Here is a 23,172-nt window from a genome sequence, read left to right on the forward strand (position 1 = left end):
GGTTTATAAACTGTGGTGGTTCCAAAACCCTAGGTACACAGTAAAATCACCTGGGGATTTTATAAAAATCCCAATACCCAGGCCATATCCTAAGCCAACTACGTTAGGTTTTCTAGGCTGGGACCAGATATCAGTCTGTTCTCAAGCTCCCAGGGCCACTGAATTAATATCAGATGGTCTGAGTTCGAAGTCCAGTATAAACAATTACCTCTTCTCTGTCTGTCTCAGTTTTCTCACCTGTAAATGGTGATCATTATAGTCTCTAATTTATAAGATTGCAAGGATTAAATGAGCTCATTCACATAAAAATATCAGCACAGTTCTTAAATGTTAGTTCTTAGCACCGAGTTTCCTCTTCTTGACTTCCCAGTTTTGAATTTCAATGCCTTCCAAATCCTTAGCTTTTCCTCATCCTCCCTGCCTGTATCAGTTGCTCTAGGTATGCTCTGGGGACAGCCTAGTACTCCAGGCTGTGTAGTTGGCACCCTGGCCAGGATCACCCTTGCCACTGAGGGCCCCTGGACAGGACTTGAAGGGTCAAACACCGAGGAAACACTGACAGAGGGTGGTAACAGTGCTCTAAACTGCCCCAGGACTGAGGTATTTCCCAGGTTACAGGACCTGGAGAGCTAAAATCAGGACAGCCTCAGTAATCCAGGGCAGCTGGTCGCTGTAATTGGAACAGATAGTCCAGGAAATCAGTGAAGGCAGGGGTTATCTTTAGGAAAGTCAATGAGCAGGAAGTCAGGGTCTCGAGGTTAGACTCCACTGCTACACAAGGATAAAGTGAAAGAAGAAAAGGAACTGCAAGAGCAAGGCAGGACCCCAGCCCTACAGGCAACAGGCCAGCGCCTTTTAAGAGATGCAGCACCTCGGTTAACAAAACTGGCAAGATGGCAGTATTGTAAGGTCAAGGCCCAATTAGCATAGGTGGCATGAGTGTTGAGCTAAAAATGCATAAATCCCTAAGACTTAAACAAAGCTGAACTATATAGGAAGAAACCTCAGCCCCAGAGATGCTGGCTAACGCACTCTGCCCTGCATGATCTACTCTTGACCTCTTTTTTCCTGTTTAACATTTTTTTAATTGTGGTAAATATACACATAACATATTTACCTTCTCAACCATGTTAAGTGTACAGTTAGTAAAGTATATTCACATTGTTAAGCAATTTCCAGAACCTTTTTAATCTTTCAAAACTGAAACTCTATTCATTGAACAATTCCCCATTTCTTTCTTCTGAGTCCCTAGCAGTTGCAATTCTAATTTCTGTTTCTATAAGCTTATCTACGCTAGATACCTCATACAAGTGGAATCATGCAGTATTTGTCTTTTTGTGACTGGCTTATTTCACTTAGCACAATGTCCTCAAGGTTCACCCATGTCGTAGCATGTATCAGAATATATATTGATATGGTTTGGCTCTGTCCCCACCGAAATCTCATCTTGAATTGTAACTCCCACAATTTCTACGTGTCGTGGGAGGGGCCCAGTGGGAGGTAATTAAATCATAGCGGCAGGTCTTTCCTGTACTATTCTCATGATAGTGAGTAAGTCTCATGAGATCTGATGGTTCTACAAGGGAGAGTTCTCCTACACAAGCTTGCTCTTGCCACAGCCATGTAAGAAGTACCTACCTTTCACCTTCCACCGTGATTATGAGGCCTCCCTAGCCACGTGGAACTGTAAGCCTATTAAACCTCTTTCTTTCTTTCTTTCTTTTTTTTGGTTCTAATTGCCTTTTCTTTTTTTTATTTTACTTTAACTTCTGGGATACATGTGCAGAACGTGCAGGTTTGTTACATAGGTATACATGCACATGTATGTTTATTGCAGCACTATATACAATAGCACAGAGTTGGAACCAACCCAAATGCCCATCAATAATTGACTGGATAAAGAAAATATGGCATATATGTACCATGGAATACTAGGCAGCCATAAAAAAGGATGAGTTCATGTCCTTTGTGGGGACATGGATGAAGCTGGAAACCATAATTCTCTGCAAACTTACACAGGAACAGAAAACCAAACAACGCATGTTCTCACTTATAAGTGGGAGCTGAACCATGAGAAAACATGGACACAGGGAGGGGAACATCGCACACCAGGGCCTGTTGAGGGTGGGGGGCAACGGAGAGCATTAGGACAAATACCTAATGCATGCAGGGTTTAAAACTTAGATGATGGGTTGATGGGTGCAGCAAACCTCTTTCTTTTGTAAATTGCCCAGTCCAGTCTTGGGTATGTCTTTATCAGCAGCGTGAAAACAGACTAATACATATGTCCTTTTAGAGGTTAGTATTCCATTCTATGTATATACTGCATGTTGTTCATTCATTCATCCACGGACATTTGGGTGGCTTTCCCCTTCTGGCTATTGTGAATAATGCTGCTATGAACACGAGGGTACAGATATCTCTTCAAGGCCCTGATTTCAATTCTTTTGAGTCTTCACCCAGAAGTAAGGTTGTCTTGAGCTCTTCTTAGGTTCTCATCCTGACTACCGTGCCTCTGTACAGTGGGACACAGAGCCACCCTCCCCACAGAGGAGCTCTCTCCTCCTGCTACCATTATCGTGGCAGTAGTTCCTGCCTCTTTTGTACCTTCAAACTCTTGGGATTGGAATGTTAATTTTCTCTGCATTATCATCCATTCATTCACTTATTGGAGAAATATTTACTGTAAGTCTGAGACCTGAAGACCAAGAAGATGATGGCCTTGTGAAAACTAGAGGAGGAGAAGAGCATTCAGGGTCCAGTGAGTGTGGGTGTGGAGATTTGGCTTACACTTGCTTAATCTCCTCTCACTCTCCCTGTGTTTGTACTCCATGCTCTTTTACACCATGCTGTATGCATCCTGGTTTCAAACAGAGTCAGGGACTTCAGCTGGTACCTTCCCAGTCATTTCATTATGAGCAGGCTCTCCCCAACCTTCCCCTGACCCAGTGGCCTCACCACATCCTGCCGCCTAGCACTTGCTTATTTCTGGCCTGACAAAACGCCTAGTGGATGCTCTCAGTGCATCGACTCTTGGAAACAATGATTCTTCCTCTCTACTACCCAGTAGAGTGAGAGAGGTTCTTTATCTTGCCTAAGTGTTTTGAGGCACACAAGAAAAACCACAAAGGCAGAGCTTCCCTGGACACTTCCTCTCCTTTAGGGGAAAACAAAATCAATTCTCTCTCTCTCTCCCTCCCTCCCTCCCGAAGCCTCCCCACTGCCCTCCAAGTGTTTCATGTTGACAAATCAGACTGGAAGCCTGTATGACAGCCACTTTTCAGTATTTAACAATAACCCTCCCTACATCATCTACAAGTTATGTCTTCAACACACAAGGACAGTTTCTAGGACAAGCATCATCCAGGACTTTGCTGCTCACATTAAAGGGCAGCATCCTATCCGCAAATCACACCCTCCAGTCTGCCCACCTCTGACAATTCAAGAAAACTTACAGAATATTGGTTTATTGCATTTATCATTTCAGGGTTTGAGGATGTTTTAAGCTGATGATTTCCTTTTATTTTTTATTGTGCCAAAATCTTGTTCAAACACAATGAAATAAAACATTGTAGATACAGGTTTCATTTCCATTGGTTGTCTGAGGCTAAAAATTAGAAGCCAGTAGCTTAATGCTGACTTTTAATCTTATTGTGTGAGACCTTATCAATGTTTCCAAAATGCAGATTTAAAAAATAGCTGTGGTTAGGGTTTGAGAGGATATTCTGTGAATTCTAGTGCATGCACTGCCATCTACTGGACATTTATGATATAAAACTAAGCTGCGTGGAAATAAATGTATTTAATCACTGAAGGCTCTGTAGAAGACAGTACTAATGACATTAATCTTTAGAAGAAAGATAAGTATCTGGATAGATTAATGGAATAAATAAGTATAATATGCAGGCACAACAATATTCCTGTCTGGAATTTCTTGTTACTAAAGAATTTGTATTTTCGCCTGCAGAGTAATGTTTGTCACTCTAGTGAATGCAGAATCACAGCATTCATGCTGATAAAATCATTTTCAAATTGTGGTTCCTTAATATGACCAGGGAGAAGAGGCAACTCATATTGTCCTTCAGGTGGTGGAATTAAAGTAGGTATATGAGACTTCCCTTAGGATATTCTGTCTAATCATATATTCTGAAAAAAAATTATGAGCATACTATCATGTACAGTTACAGAACTTCAGCAGTTTTTAAGAAATTTAACTCAATCACATCCACAATGCTGAACTTCTCATAAATAAAATTTAATATTCATTTCAGAAGGCAGTGCAGGGTTTTATAGTGTGTTGTGGCCATTATTTAACATATTAATTATTTGTGTATAATACTATTAAACACTTACTTAGGTGACGTTTCTACCTGTTTTTCTTCTGGATACATAAGGGTTATCCCTTAATTGGATGGTAGAAAACCATATGGATTTTACATTTCAAAATGTACAAAGTAACTAGTTCTGAATATTTGACGTACATATGGGAGTGATATTCTTTTTTTGCACAGTAATTTGATAATAAGGCAGAAGTTTGGGGGCAGAGTGGGCTTAGGTGTAAAAAAGATAAAATTAATTATAGATATTACACCCAACCTTTATAAATCACATGTCATTTTACTTATTTTAGGCCAGACCTCCCTTCCATGCATATGCATCGTACTAAGAAAGATGCTTTCAACAACAATGTAATAAATTGCTCCCAGGTCGCCTTAAGCCTTAAGTCTTAGAGGGGTGTGTGTGTGTGTGTGTTAGAGAAGTTGTTTATCAGAAGGAATTAGTCTCTTCAATGAAGGCAACAGAAGAAATCACGACAGATTATATGCTAATGAAAGAGTTAAATGAGTGGAGTTTATTTTAGCTGCAAGAGCACACAAGAAAACATAGCGAATGATAAATAATTTGGAATTAGTCAACTGGGATGAGGTTTCTATTAAAATCCTTGAATGAGACCATTATCCTTTTAACAAAGAAAAAAAAAAGAAAGTCTGGATTTTAAGAAAGCTAAATTTTTTATTGATACATAATGACCATACATATTTCTGGGGTACATGTGAAACTTTGATAAATGTATACAATGTGTAATGATAAAATCAGGGCAATTCGGATATCTATCACTCAAACACTTATTATTTCTCTGTGTTGGGAATATTCCAAATCGTCTAGCTATTTTGAAATATACAATAAATTATTGTTAACTATAGTCACCCTACTCTGCTATTAAACACTAGAACTTATTCTTCCTATCTAACTGTGTTTTGCTACCCATTAACAAGAAAGCTAAATTGTAAGTTAAATAAAATTTAAGGAAATTGTCTAAGTATTTTATCTTTTTTAGACACCATAACAAATAGAAAATAACATATTTTTATATCTCATGACACTCCTAGCTTTTGTTTAAACCTGAACTCTCAAATACAGAGAATTAGCTTAGAAAAATAACTGCAGGGGTTAGGCTTTGAAATTTATCTTACTAATCATGACAGCATGTTCTCAATGTTTTGCATGTTTCAATCTTTGTTTGTGAACTAGAAAAAGCATCTTTATTTAAATTCAATTAAATCAGACCTACATAGCTGAAACCCTGAGAGAAAACACAATTATGGAATCAATCCCAAAGCACTTGTATGGTGAATTCAGGCAAAAATGGAAATGGTCAATGTGAAATAACAAGATTAATATACAGCCAATCAGTAAAGAAAGTAAATTAAGTATATTGGTGAATACCACCCCCAAATTCATCAAGAAATTTTCATGTTTCCATACACTATAAATCTATATTATCTAAGACTGCAGCCTCTAGACACATGTGGCTACTTACATTTAAATGAATCTTTCATTAGACAAAATTCAAATTTAGTTCTTCAGTCTCACTAGCTACATTTCAAGTGCTCAGTAGCCACATGTGGCTAGTGGTTAAGGAGTGGACGGCACAGAGCTAGAATATTTTTATGATAACCAAAGCTCCATTAGATGGCGTTACTAAAAATCATCAAAATCTTGTCTCAATTCTTTGTTATAACATGTTTTGAAGGAATTTCACATAGTGAAAGAATAGCCATACACCTCCAAGTAACAACTGTTTCATTTTCTGGTTTATTGGGTGAACATATTCCAAGCTTCAAAATAGAGCTGGCATACATAACTATTGCTTTAAAAAGATAACGCACAGGGTTCCAGAATTGGAAAAGACCTAGAGATAAATCATATATTCCATATGTTCCGTCATTCTCATCTTACCACTGAGGGCACACAGACTAAAAGAGGAAAGTAACTTGCCCAAGGTCATAGGAACAGTTGGCCCACAACGATAGGACCCAGCTTCCTGCCTTCAGGTCGCATTGCGCATTCTGAACACCAGTAAGTAAGCTACATCTATCCTGAGACTATATGGTAACCTGACTACATCTCACAAGTTATATGAAGAAACTAAAAGGAATAAAAAACGGAGACTCAATGTACTGTATACTTTATGTGAAATATTTAGCAGTACTCAAAATTAACACTAGGTGTCAGATCATCAGATTTGAAAAGCTAAACCTGATGAACTCGGAGATTTTCTGCTTGATTAAAAATAATCAAATCCATTGCAAATAAATCCATTATTTGATTAGAAATAATTAAATCCATTGCAAAATGGCATGGCATGATAATTTTGATTGACTTGGTCGTCCTCAGGAACTGAAGCTATATAATCAGTTAAGTCCCTGCTTCTGATCTCTTCTGATTTTCTTCTAAGAAGAGAATAATATTTATTTTTCATAAGTCTAAATTAATTTCTGTTAATTATTTGGGGACACCTTTAATTGTTCTCTGCATTTGAGAAGAAGCCAAAATGTTCAATTCTCCTTAACCTCTTAAGTCTCTTAAAGAGACTTAAAGTGGCATTATACTTCATCTTCTGATGTGTGCTTAACATCACTACTGTGACACAGCTCCAGTACAAATATTAAAAAGTCTTTGCCTTAGATAATTTAAGGAAAGGATGCAAATGAAAGGCAAGAAATAAAGATTTAACCCCTGTATTGTCAAACAACGTAGCAGGTTGAAGAGGAGGGAGATAAGGGGATGGGTTTAGGCGGAGGAAAGAGCGAATCTGGGGCACTGCTGATCAGGAGACAGGACTGGCTTGAGGGACACATGGCAGAACAGGCTCATAGCCCAAAGCCAGGTCTGGAGCTAAGGGCAGAGTGAAGAGGGAAGCTTGGCAAGAGAAGGGAACAGGAAGGAGTGTGGGCAGAGATAAGGACTGCAATCTAGCCAGCCGTGACTCTGCCCCTCCCTCTGAAGAAGAGAACTTTATAGAAGGGAAATCAGGCGACAAAGTCAAGGAAAGAGGTGATAGATTTAGAAGACCTTGAAGGGAAAATGAATCCATTGTCATTCTGGGGAAAATGGGAAGGGTAAGATTAAAAGAAATCAGAATTCAGAGCACAAGAAGAATTCCCATGAAAATATTAAACCAAAATATGTGCCCATGAAATCACTTTCATTTTTAACAGAAAGGGAATTCCACAAGCAGTGACAATTGTCAATTTTGCTTGATAAGTTTTACAGCGGTCATGGCATTCATGCTCCTATTCTCCAGCTTAGGAACATTGGGGGCCCCTGGAAACATCAGGGTTACCTCAAGATTTTCACACAAGCTGCCTGGACTTACGTTCCGGCTGCCTGACAGCCTCTGTGATCCTCCTATAGCCATTTTCAGGCACTTCACGGAACAGGCCTTGCAGTTCAAAAAAGCAAGTAGACAAAGTGTCCTCTCAGGCAGCCACTTTTTAATCCCCCAACACACTTTTTTTAGGAACCTATCCAAAAATCTGTGGATCATATAAAGCTTCCTTTTCTTACCTCCTACCCCCGAATACTTTACAACATTCCACCAAATCTTACTCCCTCGGAGCATCAGGTTCCTAGTCTAACCAAGAAAGAAAGGTAATATGCTAATGGAAAGGTTTGGGGTGCCCTTATAACGCATAAACTTCTGGCTTCACCCAGGGCTGGCCTTGCATCTCAACAAGAGAAAACTCACAATTGCTTCAAGAGCATTGACAAAGTGAGGAAACTCACTGTTTCCTATGACCATTTTTTCTTGTATTTAGAGGAATCAGATTTCCAATGTTCTCAAACGGATCCCTCTGGCATTCTATTGAAAAACAATCTCATAAAACTGAGGGAAACCCTGCTGTTTTATGTCTGTATTCCCAAATCTAGGAAAAGGGAAATACCAGTTAAAAGAATACAGTCCTGGCGTGAGCTGAAAGGATTATTTTTCCGGAGGTTTTAAATCCCATGGTGTTACAGGGTGCTGCAGAGGTGCCTCAGAGCCTTTCAAGGGGCAAGGACATGCAGTGGCAAGGGAGGAAGCTAAGTGAGTATGGCTTAGGGCCCGTTCTGCTAGCTTCATTCTTCTTCTATCTGTTTTATATATGGCAGTTCATATTAAAGTATATCTACATTTTAAAATGATTCCACTGGTAAATGTTTAACAACCAGCTCTCCAGAGAGTACAAAAAGTCCTGATCTGTAGTGTTTATCACTAGTTCATGGTGTGAATACTCCCTCCCACTGTGGCCAATTTCTTTTTTTTAATTATTTATTTATTTTTTTGAGACAGAGTCTCATTCTGTCGCCTAGGCTGGAGTGCAGTGGTGTGATCTCTGCTCACTTTAACACTCGCCTCCTGAGTTCAAGTGATTCTCTGCCTCAGCCTCCTGAGTAGCTGGGATTACAGGAGCCCATCACCATGCCTGGCTAATTTCTGTATTTTTAGTAGAGACGGGGCTTCACCATGTTGGCCAGGCTGGTCTTGAACTCTTGACCTGAGGTGATCTGCTCCCTTCAGCCTCCCAAAGTGCTGGGATTACAGGCGTGAGCCACCATGCCCAGCCCACTACGGCCAATTTCAAGCTGCCAATGTGAAGTCTCTGAAGGCAAAGTTGGGAAAAGATGTGCAAAGTCAACTCTCAGCTCTCACCTGCGTTTGTGAGGAGTTCCAGCACACTCCTGTACCACTCCTTAGTGGATGGAAAGAACTGGAACTCAGAACGACCACAGTAAAATGCAATTCCATTACCTATTCCAAACTACTAAATTACCCAGATCTACATTTAAATCTCATATGCAAAAATGGGTTTGGGCCTTCCTCATCATGATGATTGTGTCTTACCAGTAACAAACAAATATTAAATTAGACATGTAAATGTTAGAAGCATATATTCAGGATTTCCAGCTTCAATGGAAGCTTAGAACTCATTAGTCTCACCACACTTCCCAGGCCTAAATGCCTACTCTAATTGGCTTTTCAGCTCAATTGGTTTTACTGCAGTTCATATAAAAGTATATCTATATTTTAAAATGGTTCCACTGGTAAATGTTTAAGAACCAGCTCTCCAGAGAGTACAAAAAGCCCTGATAAGTAGTGTGTGCCGCTGGTTCCCGGTGTAAATACTCCCACTATGGCCAATTTCAAGACAAAATTTGACAATGTCAGAAAATTGACCACATCTCAGACCATCATGACCTCGTTAGGAAACACTCTTTCTTAAAGTAAACCAAGTATCTATTGCCCTGAAGCCCTATGCATTGTTCATTATCACCCATGTGAAGCCAAGCAAAACAAGTCAAATTAAACCTCCACATTAACAGCCTCTCAACTGGGACACTAACATGTGAGTGCGTCTTCCCTTTCCAGCCCAAGCTACGTTAGTTTATTTGACTGTTTTCACGACATGATACCAAGCCCTGTCAACATCTTAGTCACTCTCTTCCGAGCTGGCTGCAACTTGCCTGTCCCTATGCTTCTCTGAGTTTGTGATGAGTATCACAGGTATCACAGGTATCATGTGACCAATTCAGGGTAAATCAGAACCATTCCCTTCTGCTATTTACTTTCTACATAGCTACAACATTATCATCCTTTTGACACAAAAGACTTCCTCGCACACACCATTGCTAAGATACGTCTTCCCAATTCAATCCCCTTAGAATTGGGTTTTTGAGCCCAAGTACAGATTTTTACATTTATGACCATCTCCTTTCATCTGAAAAGACTTGGCTCATCAGGGCTGTCAGTACCTTTTAAATTCCTGATTCTCTTGTCCAATGTCTCCCTGTCTATTTTCCTGAGATCCAGACAAAGGACAAAATATGGAGATACCACCTGAAACTTATCTTTCAGGGGTTGGCAATCTATTAATCAATATCACCTGGGTATTACTGTTCTAATTCCCTTTGGAGAGTTAAAAATCACAGAGCCATTTAGTCCTAAATTACCTTCTGCTAATCATTATTACTAACACATGGGAGTTCCAGAACACCCTGAAGTGGGGGTATTGACCTCAAAGCACGTGCCCCTTGTGTCAGTGGGACAGCCTTCTTCAATTCATAATGGTAGAATAAGAAGGAACTGGAGAGAGTGGGCAGGTTTCTTCCCACCTGCTGGTTTCTGTCCAAGGGGTGTGTGTGTGTGTGTGTGTAAAGTTTTTCTTTCCTTTATTTGAGCTCTGTCATTATAAGGGGAATCTAGATAATAGTCTCAGATAATAAAATCATCTATTCACATGCAAAGCAGTGTCTGCCATATCAATGCCATTGTAATATATTCTGTGCACCACAGCTTTTCATTTGAATACTTAGAAGACTCTTCCTTGAGGTCAACAACAAAATAAAAGGAAGAGGAACTGCTTGGAAAAGTCAGTAATTTGCTCTATCTCAGGAGAGTAGCATTTGGGAGAGAGTTAGAATGAAGGCACCAGGTTGATTTCCCATTAGTATCAATTACATGATATGAAACAAACCTGATCCAATGGCAGGGTAGCTATGGAAATCCCTACAACTACTCAAGGGTTTCACATAGCGAATTTGAACATCAGAGTGAAATTTCTACCAGTATGGGGCACTGATTCTGGAGTGGAGTTGCTCCTAGTTCAAGGAAATGCTTGAGTGTTGGGTTTGGGGCCGGGTATACACTAAGGCTAGACTGAGATTTTGTGCTCATGTGCTTTCACCACAGGGACCCCTTCAGCTCCTGGTCACCCAGTTAACGCTACCCATGACATATGCTGAGAACTTGGGTGCTTCATGTAGGATAGGTAATTGTTTTAGTGTCCCTGAAGGTAATATACTTTGGCCATCTAGGTGAAAAACCCAAGTTTAATCCTGTAGCTTATCTAGTTCCTCTGAGGTAGAAGTTAAATGATGAACATAAAGGCAGAGTGGGCCTCAAATGGATGCATTCCAAAATTGACAGGAGCTGATTTTTTTTCCTGGATCAAGGAAGGAAGTGAGTATGGCCTCTTGGGTGTTCAGTCAAGAAGATTTGGGGGAATTCAGTCTAGGAAACATAGGTGTCCCAAAGAAGTGCTTGTCAAGGACAGTGCCAATCAGGAAAGGTAGAGGAGAATGTATGTGAAATTCCCCTGGAAACTGGAACTACAAAACGACCATGGATTTTTGTTGAGTGTGTTTAAAAGAGAAGATAAGAGAAAGATTTAGAAAAGGGATGGAAATGTTATTTTATTCCATTTTAAAGCTTTATTTTAATTTTACTAAACAAATGAAAAAACTATTTTTAAACTATTCACTAATGACCAAACTAAGCCTCAGAAAGGTTAAGAGACTGGCCCAAGTTCACAACTACCAAATAAAAGAACCAGAGTTCAAAAACCAGGTCTGTCTGATCCCAGAGATCTTTCCCCCATAAGGAAGAAGGGAGAGATGAGAAAGGGAAAAGGATGGAAAAGGAACATAATATTAATTGAGATCCTTACACAGGCCAAGTTCTATGCTAGGCGCTTTACATACGTATTTATTTGTATTATTTAGTCCTTACAACAACAGGTAAGGTTGGTATTTTTGTTCTGCTTTCCATCCGTGCAGTTTCCTATGGAATTTGGAGGGTCCCCAGCACGTGACTCTAACACCACCTGTCACTTTCCATCCAACCTCAGTCTCCCTTCCCTGAGATGCTCAAAGTTTTCTGCTAGTATCTAAAATATTTAAAGGCCCAGACCTGTTGATTTTCCTGGAGCTACAACATAGAAGTGCCATTTCAAGGCTGGGAAATCTCATAACTGATGCCAGAAGCACGTGGGGAAATCTCATAACTGATACCAGAAGCATGTTGCTCCAGAGCTAGCCAGTGCTCCTGGTGGTGCCTTGAAAGTGGCAGGCCACTGAACAACCAGAGAGCGGGCAGCTGGAAGAGCTGCTCTTCCACGGCTAGAGGGCATCAGCCCTGTTTTATCCACAGTTATATTTCTGCCACAACTATACACCCCATCCTCAAGCTCTGTCAAGGAAGAACAGAAGGTATCTGCTCTCTTCTCCCCTAGCACAAAGTTTGGTCAAAGGGGGTCCAAGCCCAAGTATCCCAGCTCGACCTTACAGCCCTTTCAGGTGGTTCATGTAGAAATTTTGCCAAGGCAAAAACATGCTCCCCAACCAGTTGCTGCGACCAGACCACTGCTCCTCTCTTTCTACACTCATCATTATGTTATTTTAGGAGTCATATCATTTACGCCTGTCGCTAGGCCTTTCTCAAGGCAACACTGGTCCACCCTGATAGGTTTTCTAACTTAGAATCGTAGGAAGATGGCAATTTCACGGGGCAGTGAGTACTCTTTGTCCCTGCCCTCCCAGAAGTTTTCTGGGCTCCTTAAGCAAAATTGCCTACCCTATTCCCAAACAGTTAATAGTTCATCTTACAGTGGGGGGAAAAAGTTTACCTTCCTTTTTGCCAGATTCCCCTTACACATATAAAAAAAAAAAGGAAGTACACAGAAGTTTTTAACCAAGAAGGAAGAGGAGGAGAAGGAGAAAAGAAAAAACACACACAAGTTCTTTAAACTAATTAGTGGACAGTGGAGATTCAAACCCATGTCTGATTCCACTATGTCATGTTCCTCAAAGAAAATGATTCTCTGAGGTTCAGAATGTGGAACGCTCTGGAAGCCCAGCCAGCATGCTGTGAGAAGCCCAAGCACACGGAGAGGCCACGAGGAGGCACTGTGGTCCACAGTCCAGCCTCTCAGTCAGCCTAGGCCAGGGTCCACTTGTGGACCGTCTGGGGGATTCCAGCCATGAACCCACACATGAGCCTCCCTGATAGTTCCAGTCCTCAAATGTGAACCCTTTGGATGGTTCTAGCCCCAGCTATGGACCTTTCAGATGTTACCAGCCCTAGACGTGGATCTTCCAGATGATTCCAGTTCCCTAGTCCTTCCAGCCATCTTCGGCTTTTTGAGTCTTCCTAGCTGAGGTCCCAGAAACCTAAGAAAAGAGAAGTCATCCCTGCTTGTGCTCTGTCTGAATTCCTGACCCACAGAACCAGTGAGAACAATAAGACGGCTGCTGTTTCACTCCCAGTCGGTTTGGTGTGACTTGTCATGTAGCAACAGATAACCTGGGGGAAATTCATCAGGGGGGCCAGGAGACTGAAAACGCTGAAAGCAAGGGTTTTGGTCATTCTCAGCAAACAGCATCAAAATGCTGGCAAATGCATTCTGCCACATACATCATCCAAGTGCAAGAGTCTCTCACATTATAATTTTTGGCTGAGAACTCAATATACACATGACTGGGTTATTGTTAACTGAGTATTGTTCATTCTGGGCTGGGAAACCTTTACTGACAACAGTGGAACATTTGGATGTGGAATTCTCTGCCATGGAAAATAGAAAAACATTTCTTTAGTGAAAAACACTGATCATCTGGAAAACGCTTTATCGGTACCTTACTGATGTTTTTCATTTCTTATGAAGCCAAAACAGTTTTCTCTTAGGTCTCGATTATATTCAGAACTTTTAATAAATAGCCCCCTTTATACGGGTAACAGTGCAGAGATGAGAAACTGTCCAAATAGTGGAAAAGATTAATCTATAAAGTGTAAGCAAAGAAACATGCATAACTTTCTCATCATAAAGACCTACATTTTTAAAATAAAACCAGAAAATTCTTGTTTGTTTAACATGTATCTGTGTATTATATGTCACAGGTGGCTTGTGTGTGTGTGTGTGTGTGTGTGTGTGTGTATGTTTATGGTTATGAATGAACTTCTACTGTTAAATCTCTTGGTTCTGTCAAGTAAAAACCTAAGTATGAAATTTTTAGATAGCCTCATTTTTATCATTTTTCAAATCATAGTAGCAAGCAGTTAAAGTCTGGCAGGAAATTTAATCTATATATTTATTTACATACTGTCTACTGTCCATAGTCAAACATTTATTCATGTACTTATCTATGAAGAAAATATATACTGAACACCTACTATGTGTGAGGCATGATTCTAGGAACTGCAGACAATGGCGATAAATGAAAGAAACAAGATCCTTACCCACATTAAACTTACCTTCTAGCACAGATAGTTAAATGATAAACAAGTAAATAAGTAGCAAGATCTGCAGCCTGGAGGATTCAATGAAGAAATAGCTTAGACATAAGGAACTTTTGCAATATATGGTCACAAAGAAAGGAAGTGGCTTGGACATTTACTTTTCATCTGTCCAGAACTCCACCTTCCTTTCCCTGAGCAACCTTGTCTCCCTTCAAAGGAAGCCTCCTGATGGAGATATTGCCAGTCTCCAACTATGAAAACCAAAGGACTAGAGCCTCTGTCTCCTCACCCAGCTGTAGCGGGGAAGTGGGTATATAACTGAGATGTGGCCAGTCAGGACTTTGATTCTTGATGGACAGATTCCCCACAGGTGTCAATGATGGCAGGCGAACCAGCCCAGGCCTGCAAAGAGGACCTTGCGATGAGTGAGGGTTAACTGTATGTGTCAACTTGGCTGGGCCATGGTACCCAGATATTTGGATAAAAATTATTCTAGATGTTTCTGTGAACATATATATATATATTTTGAGACAGAGTCTCACTCTGTCACCTAGGCTAGAGTGCAATGGTGCGATCTCAGCTCACTGCAACCTCCACCCCCAGGGTTCTAGTGATTCTCCTACCTCAGCCTCCCATGTAGCTAGGGTTACAGGTGCCTGCCACCATGCCTGGCTAATGTTTTTGTTGTTGTTGTTGTTGTTGTTTTTGGTTTTGGTTTTTTTGTATTTTTAGTAGAGACAGGGTTTTGCCATGTTGGCCAGGCTGGTCTTGAACTCCTGACCTCAGGTAATCCACCCACCTCAGTCTCCCAAAATGCTAAGATTACAGGTGTGAGCTGCCACGCCCAGCCTGTAAACGTATTTTTTAGATGAGATTAACATTTAAGATAGTAGACTTTGAGTACAACAGATTACCCTCCACAATGTGGATGGGCTTCATCCAACCCGTTGAAGGCCTTAATAGAGAAAACACTTACCTTCTACAAGAAAGAGGGGATTCTTCCAGCAGGCTGCCTTCAGATTCAAGCTGTAACATCAACTCTTCCCAGGGTCTCTAGTCTTCCAGTTTACCTACTCCTCAGATTTTGGAATTGCCAACCTCCACAATTGTTTGTCAATTCCTTAAAATAAATCAATAGATAGATGATAGATGATAGATAGATAGATAGATGATAGATAGATAGATAGATAGATGATTGATAGATAGATAGATAGATGATAGATAGATAGATAGATGATAGATAAACTTGTTCGGTACACTATGGTTTTTTCAACACAGACCTCCAAATTCCTATGTTTCTTCCTCTCCAAGCCTGCCCCTTTAGTCCTGTGTTATTCTGCAAGTTGATACATCCCTCAAATATTGACAAAATGATAGCCCTAAAGATAAAAGCTATAGACCATCCACGCAGACTGGCATCATAAAAACACATCTTAAATTTCACAACACCCACCCTTCTCATCCAGTGAACTTCCTTCTGTTCATGGTGAACAGAGGTGCTTCCAACCATGTACCTTGGCTGACACAGAAAAATTGTAGCTTTTGAAACTCGTGTTCTCACTAATATTTTTTGCTTGAGGTATTTTCCAGTCTCTGCCTGCCTTCAGTCTCTGCCTGCCTCCAGTAAATCTTGTACCCTACTTAGAACATTTTTGGCATCTTCATGTTAATTCTTGCATGATTTATGTGTTATGATTAAAGCTTTCTTGTGTCTCCCCAGCTAAGCCCTTCAGAGCAGAGATTATGTTTATGGTTCCTCATGCCACCCACAGTGACAATTCCAGGGCCCCCGTGCGTGTGATGGCTGCTTAGTAATTGTCTCTTGAGGTAATGGAGGTTTAATGCCACCTTCAGTGGTTGGACCAACTTTCAGTTTCAGAATTATGTTACCTGTAGTAGCAATGACTGATTTGATTTATAGAGCATCTTTCTCCCAATGAATTCTAAACATTTTGAACACTTTGTTTCATGCTTAGCAGGTGATTTTTCATCAATTATTTACAAGTAGAAGTCCAATAAAGACAAAACGTTGCAGTGATTTTACTGCGAATGGAGTGCGTTAAAGGTAACCTGAGACAAAGGCTACAACTGTCTTTACTTTCGGTAAATTGTATCATAGCTTTTTTCTTTAACTGGGACTATTATTTTGTCAATATTTGAGGTGATGATAAAAAAGAAACTGGAATGTCTACTGCATTTTCCCTGAGTGACAGAGAGAAGATGGAGAGAAGGGAGAGAGTAAGGAAAGTGGGAGGGGCATTTGAAGTTATCTAGATCTAGAAACTAGAAAGATGCTACCCAGATCTTCTCAGAGGTCTGGAGATGGTATCAAAGCAGACAGAAGGAGGCTGTATGCACCAGGATGCTCCTTCCAACTCTATGTACTACTGTGCATAAAAGAAATCAAGCAAAGGATTGAAGCAAGAGGTAGAAGTTTGCAGGCTGAACACAGCTCTGCTGTGATTTTTAGCACAAGCATAATGAATATCTTTTCTTCAATTTATCTTGACCAGAGTGGTAGTTTTAAAGCATTCTTAATCAGGCAAAAATGTTTCCAAGGCCACTTCCATTTTTCAACACTTGCAATGAGCTTGAAGCTCAGTTTAATCATAACAAAATAAGAGGTTGCAGATATGGGTCTCTCACTTACTTGTATTTTTCTAATTTTAACAAGTTGGTAAAGAGAAGTAGCAACAAAACGGGAAACAGAGCTAGGGGACTTCAGTTCAAATTCTTTTATTTTTTATTTTTTGAGACAGAGTCTTGCTCTGTGACTCAGGCCAGGGTGCAGTGGTGTCATCTCAGCTCACTGCAACCTCTGCCTTCTGGGTTCAAGCGATTCTCCCTTCAGCCTCCTGAGTAAATGGGATTACAGGCAACTGCCACCATGCCTAGCTAAATTTTATATTTTTAGTAGATATGAGGTTTCACTATGTTGGCCAGGCTGGTCTCGAACTCCTGACCTGAAGGGATCTGCCCGCCCCAGCCTCCCAAAGTGCTGGGATTACAGGCATGAGCCACTGCGTCTGGCCCAGTTCAAATTCTTAAGTGTAAATTGCTATCTGCTATCAGCACCCAATCCACATTTTAATTAACAAATTATTAATTGTATAGCCAGAAAGATAAAAGCATCAAGTTGATTTTTAAAATGCTAGGGCAAAACCCAAATAATAATGTCATGTCTTACGTAGACACAAAAAAGGAAAATTCAGCCTCCATTGTTCTAAACTCTCTTTGAATTTATTACAGAGACCATTAACTGCCAAGCTCAGATGCAAAAAGCAATGAGACAATAAAGGTAAAATTTAAGGCAACTGAAAGGGAGCTTGGCTTCCAGTGTAACTATCCCATTAAATTACTACACCACAGACTCATTTTCATCACAGTCCAAGTTACATTAGACTATAAGACTCTAATAGGTGATGCAGGAAAATTCTTGTTCCATTTCCGAGCTACAGACACAGTGATTATGCTACTTCAATGCATCGTACGCACAGAGAGCAGCCGTAAAAGCCCATCATAATCATCATCAAGAGGCATTTATTAGATAGCTCTCTGCATGTCGTGCCTAATAAGTGCTATGCAATATAGGTTTCTACGGCTGATTAGAACATGGCCAAAATGAGGCCCCCAAATCAAATCTAGCTCTTAAAAGTGTCACGTCCAATTCTTATCTAGGAAGTAGAGTTTACACCTTGGCTTCAGGTATTTAAGGGCTGTGGAGGCCTTACAGAAGTCATCTCACCTCTCTAAGCTTCAGTATTCTCCTGTGCAAAATGAAGACAGTGGTGATGATACTAATAACAACAAAAATAATAATAATAGCCTGCACATATAGCAGTCACTATCTGCCAGACACTGTTCTGAGCAATTCACATGTATAGCTCATTAATACTCAGAAGAACCCTTTGAGGAAAGTACTGGTATCACGTCTGCTCCTCACAGTGACCTTGTGTCTCAGGCCATTTTAACCTTGTTTCCTGTAAATACATGGAACTGATCGCAAGTGGTGCCAGTTAAGGGAATAGGCCTTAACATTTAAGATAGAAAATAACACCAGGACCCTACATCAGAGTGCCTGCCTGTGGTATAACAAAAAATGTATTTTTGATCTTTTTCCCCAGTTCCTGGCACAGAGATCCTAAAACCTTTGGAATTTCCTGTGTGATAGGAGTGTCTTTTGTTACTCATAAACAGCCCCTTTCTACCACACTTGAGTTTATGCTAATAAGGTGACTCGTGTTGGGGTCCTTAGATAGCTTAGGATGGGAGATGGTTTCCAGAATCATCAAATACTACCAAGCACATAATTAGGTTGGAGCTTCCAGCCCCACTTCTCCACCTGTGGGGAAGGGAAGGGGCTGAGATGAGTTCAATCAGAGAGACCAGTGATTTAATCAACATAATGAAATATTGATAAAAACTGTTGAAAAATGAGATTCAGGGAACAGACCAATGTGTTGACAGGGTGGTACCATCAGCAGAGATATACCACCACCACCATCACTACCCTCCGTACCTCACCCTATATATCTCTTCCACTTGGCTGTTCTTGAGTTGTACCCTATAGAATATAACTGTAATTATATGTATAGTGCTTTCCTGAGTTGTGTGAATCATCCTAGTGAATTATAGAACCTGAGAGGGGCGGTCGTGGGAACCCTCAAATTTGTAATGAGTCAGGCAAAAGTGTAGGTAGCCTGGGGCCCCATTTGCAGCTAGTGTGGAGAGTGAGGGATTGAGCATGGGACTGAGCCCTTAACTTGTGGGGTCTGTACTAGATCCAGGTAGTTAGCATCAGAATTGCATTGAATTGTAGGACACCCAATTGGTGTCAGAGAGTTAGAGAACTGGTTGTTGATGAAAAAGAATTGGTTGTTGGAAACAAAAAATAATGGCGAATTAATTGGCTGAATCAAGCTCAGAGGCAGAGATGGGTAGCTCTAAGTAGGAATTTGGTCTGTAATTTGTGAGGTAATCTGTATTTCTGGTAATCAGAAAAAAGAAACATAGAAAATTCCTACTGATGATATAAAATAGGAGTTTTCCCCAATCATTTAACCTTTTTAAATGTTTTCTTATGTTTTTCTTTATGGGTTTTTTTTTTTTTTTTTTTTGAGATGGAGTCCAGCTCTGTCTCCCAGGCTGGAGTGCAGTGGTGTGATCTCGGCTCACTGCAACCTCTGCCCCTCAGGTTCAAGCAATTCTCCTGCCTCAGCCTCCCAAGTAGCTGGGATTACAGGTGTGTGCCACCATGCCTGGCTAGTTTTTGTAATTTTACCATGTTGGGGTTTTACCATGTTGGTCAGGCTGGTCTTGAACTCTTGACCTCAGGTGATCCGCCCGCTACGGCCTCCCAACATGCTGAGACTACAGCATGAGCCACCGCACCCGGCTTTGACATTATTTGGAATGAGAAAATAAACATGCTCCTCTGTGGGTTTGCATCCCAATAAACCCATTGTAAATTAAAAATATCTTTAAGTCGAAAATGCGTGTAATACACCTAATCCACGTAACATCATAGCTTAGCCTAGCCTACCTTAAACCTGCTCAGAACACACACTAACCCACAGTCAGGCAAAATGATCTAACACAAAACCTATTTTATAATAAAGTGTTGAATATCGTGTGTAATTGATTTAATACTGTACCAAAAGTGAAAAACAGAATGGTTGCATGGGTACTCAAAGAACGCTTTCCACTGAATGCATGCTGCTTTCCTTCCATTTGTAAAGTCAAAAAATGTTAAGTCAAACCATTCTAAGGTACCATCTGTACAGTTTACTACAAAAGCCACATTTTAAATTTTCTATGAGGAATCTGCATCTTTTGAAAAAGCTTATTTGAAGACCCTTTTCTCAAGAGAAAAAAATACATATTTATTTGGGGGTTGTTATGAAAGGCTTTCTATAAACCTTAAAATGTATTATTTATTTTTAAAGTGTTCCGTTTACTGACTTATTGTCCTATAACCCCCTGTAATACTTAGCACTGTAAAAGCCTAGTGAAAGATGAGGAATATTTGGGCTTAAGTCATTATTCTGTAATCTAAAATACTTTGGCAAAACTGGGAAACAAATTAAGGAGGGGAGAAAAGAAGAAAGGGATAGAAGAAAGGAGAGAAAGAGGAAGGGAATGAAGGAGAGGAAGGAGAAAGTGGGCCTTCCGCCTACTCTGACCCACGTAGTAACGGCGCTCCCCCATTGATTCGCAGTCATTCTTTGTCAGGTATTACGATCTAATGAAACATCATCCTCTGTTTTGATCTGTTGCTACTGCAGCACCCACAATTTATTAGGTGCTTGCTTGCATCTCAAAACACAACAATGCTTTGAAGGATGATTGGCCTCGTCTGATCAAAGCAAATTTCATTAGGTGAAATAGCTTGACTTATAGCTGGCCTATAAAACAGAATTGGAAAAAATTTTAATGTCTGCATAAAAATACCTGCCAAAGACTTCAATAATGTTTATTTTTCTTCAAAGACACAACAAAGACTGGGTAGCTAAATAATTTCTTATCTAACTGAAAAACCTGGTGCCCAGAAACCATTCCGAAAATTTTTATATAAACCAAAATAAAAATCCTTTGAAACTTCACCACGTAAACTGCAAAATCTTACTTAAAATGACTAGAACTGATTTATAAAAACAAGTAGACAATATGGTTAATTTTTTAAAACTAAAAATTGATAGGGTTTCAATACAGCCAATTCTTGGTGATTCAGGAATTGATAATCCAAATCATAGATTTTTCCAGGACCTTGTTTTTCTGAAATCTTTTTCCTTTGGCTGCATTTCAGCCATTTTGCTGCTTTTCATCTCAACCACTGAGTTTGGGTAAGTTGTGCAAGAGAAGATCTAGCTCAAATTATTCTGCTCAATTTTCCTTAGTTGTTTGATTGGAAAAGTCCAAACCACAGACTAACATGGGTTCTGGATTCTCTATTTTATGTGATTTCACTATTCTATTATGGTTTGCTGAGAAAAAAAAAAAAAGTTGGAGTCATTTGTAATAACTGTAAAATGGAAAATCTTAGCTATTTTCCTAAGGAAAAATAAGGAAAGTGAATTTTAAATAACTTAATCAAATAATCAATCAGGATAAGGTAAAAAGAAACAAATTCATCAATATAAATGCTATGTCACCTAAAATATTCTAGTGCTTGTATTTTTTTTCTAATTTTGTCTTAATTCTATATTTTCCCTATGTGAGTATAACCTTAATTATAAAAATGTTTAGTTTTTCTCACTTTTAATAACTTTAGCTATATATAATGTGAATTATCAATAATTGGGAAAAGTCAGATGACATTTGCATTCAAGCCATTTAATATAATTCTATAAAGGCAAATTTGAGAATTTATAATAGTGCAAACTCATTTAAAGATTTCCTACTGCTCCCAATAATTAACTCAAAATTAGGGTCATTAAGAAATCTAAGACCAAAGAAAAAGAAATTCTGCCCATAGACTGCAGTTTCAGCTCCTGCTTGAGAGCTTTCAGCCTTCCTTTCCCAAAGACCTGCCCTACTGATTTCAGACTTGCCTACCCGCCCCCATAATTGCCTGAGTCAATTCCTTGTGGTAAATCTCTTATTATATATCTCCTACTGGTTCTGTTTCTCTGGGTGAACCCTGACTGGTATATTCCCCCACGCTCCCACCATCTGCCTCCCACCCATTCCCCTCTTTGTCTTAGTCAAACTCCTGCTACCCCCTAACTCTCTGAAAGGACTTTCCTTATATCCCATCCTCCAGTCATCCCTGGAGCCATAAGGGAAGACTGACTTTTTCATCACAGAGAGAGAAAAAATCAATTACTCATCAGGAATCATAAATCAGGAGGCAATTTAAATTGTTCTACCTGTCTTCTTCCACCCAACATTTCATTATAAAAATTTTCAAACTACAGAAAATTTGAAAATTGTTATGGGTTGACACCCATATAACCTAGATTCTGTCATTAACATTTTCTTACACGTACTTTATCTGTTCTGTCTTCACCCCATGTATCCTTCTACTCATCTATCAGCCATCTTACTTTTTGATGCTTTTTTTTTTTTTTTTTTTTTTTTTTGAGATAGAGTTTTGCTCTTATTGCCCAGGCTGGAGTGCAATGGTGTGATCTTGGCTCACCACAAACTCCATCTCCCAGGTTCAGGCGATTCTCCTGCCTCAGCCTCCCAAGTAGCTGAGATTACAGGCATGTGCCACCACGCCCGGCTACTTTTGTATTTTTAGTAGAGACAGGGTTTCTCCAGGTTGGCCAGGCTGGTCTCGAACTCCCGAACTCAGGTGATCTGCCCGCCTTGGCCTGCCAAAGTGCTGGAATTACAGGCATGAGCCACCGTGCTTGGCCTTTTTGATGCATTTCAAAGTCAATTGTCGACATTAATACCCTCCTTCCTAAGTACTTCAGAATATGCATTACTAATTAGAATTTAATATTCATTTATAGATCTTTTTGAGGATAATTTTATACAATGAAATCACCAAATCTTAAATGCAATAGTCAATGAGTTTTTATAAGTGCATTCATCTGTGTGACCTGAACTTTACCAATAGGATATTTACATTACCCAGAGTTCTCCCAAGTTATTTCTCAGTCAGTCCTTGTCTCACCACTCCCTAAGAAGAACCACTGATATGATTTCTTCTCCTCCATAGATTAGCTTTGCTTATTCAATAAACTCATAAATATAGAATCCTACCATATGGACTCTTTGTGTCTGGCTTCTTTCATCCAGCATAATGTATTTGAGACTCATCCATGTTGTTGCATATATTGTTTACTCCATTTTGCTACTGAGAAGCATTTCATTGTATGAATGTA

At 39.8% G+C, this 23,172-nt stretch overlaps 1 long non-coding RNA gene across 1 annotated transcript in view; it reads right to left on the reverse strand.

The window, feature by feature from the left end:
* The window catches only part of LOC104007375 (uncharacterized), a 46,860-nt gene that overhangs the window by 17,719 nt on the left and 5,969 nt on the right, over positions 1 to 23,172 (reverse strand). Inside the window, exon 2 of the long non-coding RNA XR_001719466.4 lies at positions 15,312 to 15,455. This is a non-coding gene — a long non-coding RNA (uncharacterized LOC104007375). The remainder of the gene's footprint in view (positions 1 to 15,311; positions 15,456 to 23,172) is intronic.

This window comes from Pan troglodytes, chromosome 6 (genome assembly GCF_028858775.2).
Source record: "Pan troglodytes isolate AG18354 chromosome 6, NHGRI_mPanTro3-v2.0_pri, whole genome shotgun sequence".
Taxonomy (NCBI): Eukaryota; Metazoa; Chordata; class Mammalia; order Primates; family Hominidae; genus Pan; species Pan troglodytes.